Genomic DNA, 7,385 nt, shown 5'->3' on the forward strand with positions numbered 1-7,385 from the left:
TCACTTTCAAATATATTTTTTTTTAAATTATATAGCTCTCTCATTCTCTCTTTTTATTGTTTTGAGACGAAATAATATATTTTATTTTTATTTTTTAAAAGTAATTCAAGAAAATAAAAATATACCATTTTTTTATTATTTTTTAAATTTTTTGAGAAATAAACAGTTTTTTTTATAAAATAGTGCTGAAATGAATTAAAAGAAAGAAGAAAAAATATGAGATTATTTAAAGATGAGTATCTATATCAATTTACTGTTTAAAATAAATTATATAAGTACTTTAAATCTATAAAATTAGCTAAAAATATTATATTAATATTTTTAACAAGTTTAAACACTTAATTAAATAACAATAGAGTTTAAACACCGAAATAAAAAATAAATAAAAAAATTAACTTTAAATTTATAACTTTTCCTTCTAGCTATTTTGATAATGATTAGTTCAATATGACTCAAATTTTAACCTTTTATTTTCTAAATCCTTGTAGCTTCTCCCCTATTCTTGTTGCGTTTAATAATTTAACTCATTTTACATTTGAAATGACCTAAATATCCTTATTTCTCGACTTATAATTTTTTGAAATAAATATAAAAAAGACTTTATAGTTTTATCATTTGAATTCTTATTAAATAAGTTTGAATTCATTTAAACTTATTTCATTATATAATTAAGTCTCAAGTTTGAATACATAAATGAGAAATTCTCAAACTAACTCTATTTATAAATTTGAATATATAAACGAGCAATTTTCAAATTAGCTCGATTTATTTAATAAATTCTTAAATTTTAAATTTTGAACTCATATAGTAAATTTTCCAAAAAAACGTTGTGGACTAATGCATTGGTTGAAAATATTTTTAGTGATTTTAGAGAAGGCTTGAGAATAGAAGAATTGGAAAATAATTTTCATTTTCCTTCTTGTTATTATGTTTCCTTGTTGTTTGGAAGGTGTCTCATTCTCTTTTCTCTATTTGAGTCTCCCTCCGAGAGAATAGAAAATATTGGAATATTCTAATATTTTCCCTCCAATTTTTCTTTCTTTCTATTTTCTACACTCTTCTAGACAAATGGTACATAAATCCCCAAAATTTTCTTGTCCAATAATTTTTCTCTTTTTTTTTTTTATTTTGCTTTAAAAATATATATTTTTAGAGTTTCTTAAATCAACTTCCACTCATCAAACTTTATAAATTCAGAGTTTTTAATCAAACACTTAAATCCTCAAAATTCTTATAAATGTTAATTTTTTCGTCCAATTTTAATAGGGCTGGCAATTTTGACACAACCAAATTAGATGACAGGATATATCGTTAAACGGGTTTAGATTTATGATAAATGAGTTTAGATCATAAATGGGTCAATCCATTTATGATACGAAAATAAAATAGGTTTAGACATGTTGGTCTACCTAACTCGCAAGTAATACGAATAAATACGTTCATTTAAACAGGTTTATAGATTAACAGATATATACGATACGTATAAACACGTTTAAACATATTAATCCACTCTTTTCATTTATATAAATAATTTTACCATTTATAAAGATATAATTATATTTCAAAATAAAGATTTTAAATTAAGTTATTTTATAATTGAATCTATATTTTCTGAAACTATGATAGTTAGTTTTTTATTTAAAAACACATTTTAAGAAATTTATTTTATTAAACGGATTATAAGGATCAATCCATTTAACCTAGTTAATAAATATTTTCGTATTTGGATTTGATACAATTAGTTAAATAGGTCGTGTTTGGATTAATTCTATTTATATTATACACATATTCTAACACGACACAATTAGACACGAACAACACGAATCATCGGCCTTAAGTTTTGATAAGCCATTTTTCTTTTTAATCCGTTTAAAAATATGGATCACCTTTCCTTTTTAATTGTTAGTTTAATAATTAATCTTTTACACAATTATTAACACATGTAATTAATCTTTTAAGTTCCAATGTCAAAGTCTTTTTATTTAAATTTCAAAAATTATAAATAGATTAAAAAGTCTATCAATATTTAGATTATTGTAGTTACATTAAAAAATTTATTAAAAATGTTTTAATAAAAATGACTAAAAATAGTAATATTAATAAAAGATTAAATTTCTAATCATTATATAAATTAAAAATAATTTATCAAAATGGAACTGAAAAAATACTTTTAAATTTTAATTATAAAAGATTAGATACATAAATACTATTATTAAAAATTGAAAAACAGAAGGATAGAAAAGTAATTGTTGCCATAAGTGTGAATTAGATGGTGGGTTTGTTTGTCGAGGAGATTATGGATAAGAAGTAAATGAATTGGTTTTATCAAAAATATGAATGGCTTGTCCTTTTTGGCTTCGGGTAGAGCATCATATCCTTTTTGGCTTGTAATTATATTTTTCACATGCTAAATCTAGATATATTAAATATTGAAAGATAAATACCTTTTGATACGTGTTAAGTACAATTTTTATCTTTTATATATATATATATATATATATATATATATATATATATATATATAGTTTAGCAATAGCTCTATCAGATGTACCACTTTGGGTTTTGAAGTATGATCCTTTTGCCATACTTATAGTAAGTAATTTTGCTAAAATTTTTTTGGAATTTTATTTTGGAAATTTAGAAGATGATGACTTTTTGTAAAAATTGGTATATCGGATGTTGAAAATCTAGGTTGTGTTTGAGATGGAGCTGATTCTTTGGAGGGAAGTTGGGAAGGATGTTGAAGAGTTTAAATCCATTCCCATATATATATATATATATATATATATATATATATATTTATTTATTTATTCATTTTTAATATATAAAATTTAAATTTATATATAATTCTTTTACATATAAAATTTAAGTGTGTAGATAATTTTTTTATTTTTATATTCAATTAATAATTTATAAATTATATTTTTAATTAAATAATAATTTTAATTTAAAAATATCATTTAATTATATTTCTAATATTATATTAACTAACAATTAAATTTAATTAAAAATAATAATTTTATATAATATTTTAAATATTTTTATTAACTAGTAAGTTAATTTGTAATTGTATTATAATTTCTATTCCTAAAAATAATAATATTAATTGTATTTATAATATTTATATAATATTAAGGTTCAATTAATAAATATTTTTAATATACTTATATTATTACACTATGATTCTTTTGAAAGCAACAAAATTAAAAGATTGAGAGGGATATTTATTTAGTCTATTAATATAATTAAAATAATTAAAATATTTATACAGCGCATAAAAACCCTTCTTTTAACTGGGTTAACTTTAGTCTTTTTCCATTTTAGGGCTCCATTTATTTTTGAAAAAATATCTTTGCTGAAGAAATTACTTACTTTTTTTATAATAGCTCTTGAGATTTTGTTTCGACTTATGAAATTAATACTCTATACGTTTTGAAAAGAATTATATATACAATTTAATTTATACATAGATAAAAAAATTATAGATTTTTCTAGTTCAAATTAAATTTTATTCACTATTTATATGAAATATTCATTAAAACTTTTTATAAAAGTTATGATTTAAAAAATATTAAGTTCATGTGATAATATATATTAATTAATGATGGGTATTTAATAATTATTTACTAAGTTAATAATTAAAAAATGAAAATAGATAAAATTTAGAATGGAAAAAACAAAAAACATTTGTCATTTTAGCAAAAAAAGTATTTCCTTTTAATCTTAATATCTTGGATAAAAATAATCAAAATTACATACATGATATTACAATATTTTAAAACAAAAATAATGAATCAAATTTTTATAAAAATTTATTATAAATCCAATAGATTATTTATGTAAAATTATTGTCAAACTTTTAAGTTGTTTAATCTTATTTAATTGAGCATTTGAATTATTCTTTTATATTTTTGTCGAGCCTTGTATTTTTATTTTTATTTGATTAAAATTATAAAATCTCTATTTATTCTATTAAGTCTATATACTTTTATTTTGCTCTGATTCATAACTATTAGATTCTCAATTAAAGGTATATATATATATATATATATATATATATATCAAGAACTCAATAAAATAAAACTAGAAATTTTAAAAATTTTAAGAAAAATTTCTCTTATCTTTATAAAAACATCTCTAACGATGTTATTTATTTTAAAGATTATAGTCTCCATAATAAATAGCCCATCTAGAATATTCAAATATAAAATTTTATTTAAATTCAATAAATTATTTATAGTTAATTTTTATTTTTTTATTTTTCTTTTTAGCTTTAGCCAATGAAAAAAATAGAACTGAAATATTAATTAATAAAGTGCATAGAAATTTATTTTTTTATTAAATTCAAAATAGAAAATGGTGGCTCTCCAAATGTGAAGAGGTATTTTGTGATATCACTCTTAAAATAAAAAATTTAATATAAATATAAAAATAATATATTGAAGATGTTGTAACATTAATAAAAAATTAATATAAATATAAAAATAATATATTTCTAGTCCACCGTCATAAGGGATGGTCGTTGGTTTTTGTTGATGCTGTTTTTAAAATTATTGATCAAAAGACCATTTAAGTGTGAAACTTGTTGTTATCTATTAAATGTTGGTTAAGATTATTGTTTGAAGTGCTCTTATAACTAAAATAAATAAATAAATAAATAAATGTTTGTAAGGTTAAAATATTTAATAATTTTAATAAATAACTAAATTTCTAAAAATTAATATCAACTTTATGAATTTAATTAATTTAAAAATAATTAGAATTATAAATATGAAAAAAAATAAAAATAATAAAATGGAACATTGTATTCAATTACTTAATAAAAATATTAATTATTTAATACGATTAATTCGTGGTAGGATGACCGACAAGTGTCGTGCTAGTTGGTAATTTTGTAAAAACATGAAAATTAACGATTTTTATATATTAATAGTATATGTTCAGAGATGGCTTCCTTTTCATGAAAATATTAATTATATTATATTATATATTAAAAATTCATTTATTTTTATGAAAAGCCTTTTTTACATAAAAATCAATAGTATATTCAAAGACGGCTTCCTAGGATAAGCCACTAAATCAACTACTTAAAATATGATTATTAAATATTTATATATATTATAGTAAAAAAATAAAAATTACTTTGATAAATTAGTTTAAGAAAAAACTTAGAATTTTAAAAATGTAATAAAATAGAATTACTCTGATATTAATTTATAAATTAAATTTGAAAATAAAAGATATTAATATATATACTAGAAACAAAAAATAATAACAAATTGTTTATTGTTCCTTTCTAAAAAGAAATTATAATTACCTACTTTATTACTAATTAATTCAAATTGTTTCAAGAAAATCTTATGATATTATTTTTATTCATTTTTGCTAAAGTAAATAATAGAATGGTATTGAAATTTTTTTTAATTTTTATATGTCAAATTCTCTTATTAATAAATTTATTATTTAATATCGACTGTATTGATTTATTTATTTTTATTATTTTAAAAGCTAAAAAGCTTCATTCTTATGACTTACCTAAAATCTTCATAAATATTAAGCCACCTCTAAATATATTAATAAACTATACGAATATATATCAATTGATAAACAAGCCAACCATTTATCAAAAAGTTTCAACTTATTTTATATAATTATAATTATAAATTATCTGATAAAATTTTAAATATAACTTTTAATATCTTCCAAAACAGTCTAAAACCAATCAAAAAAGATGAATTGATCTTTTGTCTTTTAATCAAATAAGAAAAAGTAAGTTACAGTTTTGAAACATTTCTTCTTGAATTATATACTTTTCATAAGCCAATAGATTTTCAGAAGTAAACAAAGTCTATAATGAAGAAATTCTTTGGCTCCTTTTTTTAGTCTTTTTTGACATTCACTCAGTATAATTCTTATAATGGTAAAATATTTTTTTAAGAGTTTTTAATGTAACTCTAAATTTAAAGTTCGAACTTAAGATTTTAATTGAGTACCATCTTATCTATACACTTTTTAATTTTTTCTAATCTTTTTAAAATGCTTCGAAATATTGAATAACTAGCTTATTTAAACTATTGATACCAATTATGATTTCAAATAAATCTCAACTTTTAATATTTTGTTGTATATTATTTTATTTTATAATATGAAGCAGAATGAGATTTAATAATTAATAATATATGTTTTTAAGATTTTTAAAATATCAGTTTAGTAAAGTTAATGTAATATTTTTGTAGAATATACCACTATTTTACTCACACGTTATATCCATATTTTTATTATTATTTTTAACTGTAAATATTTCTTTAATTTAAAAATTGGAATTGAATTTCTATTTAAGAAAATGTATAGAATTTGACTAATAATGAAATAAATCTATATCATAATAACCTATCAAGATTACATTTAATATTTTAAAATTATTTTCTAGTAGAATTTCAATATTTATTTTTCTTCTTTTCTAATATTATTAGTTGATATATTAATTATATTTATATACTTATGAAATAATTAAGATATTACTTTTAAATGAATCATTTCTGAATTAATACATTAATTTATTGATTTTAAAAATAAAGTATTTTGTTAATTAATATATTAATTACATTTATATAAATTAATATTAAAAATATAATAGATAAAAATATAATATGTCATCCCTTTGCATGAAAATTATGCCTATTTATCAAACTTATGCCTGAGATATTTTAAAGCTTAACTTTTCGAATTAAAGCCATTGTTTAATAAGTTACTTTGCAAATAATGATTCTAAAATCCCAAAACATAGAATATTTATATTCTATCATTAATTTATAATTATAATTAATATATTTACTAATAATATTAAAAAAAGGAAAGAATCCTATTGAATTGATTTGACATTTTTAATAATTCTTTTATTAAATAGATATTATATATAATTAAATTAATATGTATAAATTCTTAAATAAAAATTATAATTCCAATTTTAAAATTAAATATTTATAATTAAAATAATAATAATAATAATTTATGCAACATGTATATAAAAGATTAGTAAAATATTAACTAAATATATTAAAATATGTATTTATCAGTTTTTATTTTTGCTTTTGACATAATTAGCGAAAACGAATAGAAACTTTGATTAGTAAAGTCTTTAAATTCAAATTAATCGCTGAATTAACTAAGAAAATAAATCTTTTTTTATAATTAAAAAAAACCCTTGAAGAATAAAAAGAAAAGGAGCTTCAGAAATATATTCTATTCGGACCAAATAAATAATTCTTGATTGATTTGATTGATGGCACTAAATACTCTCATTACAGTGATTTTTTCACTTTTGTCCTAAACAATTTCTCATTATATATATAATCTGAGAGTGAGATGATGGATTAGATTAGATT

Source organism: Ricinus communis, chromosome 1 (assembly GCF_019578655.1).
Source record: "Ricinus communis isolate WT05 ecotype wild-type chromosome 1, ASM1957865v1, whole genome shotgun sequence".
NCBI lineage: Eukaryota > Viridiplantae > Streptophyta > Magnoliopsida > Malpighiales > Euphorbiaceae > Ricinus > Ricinus communis.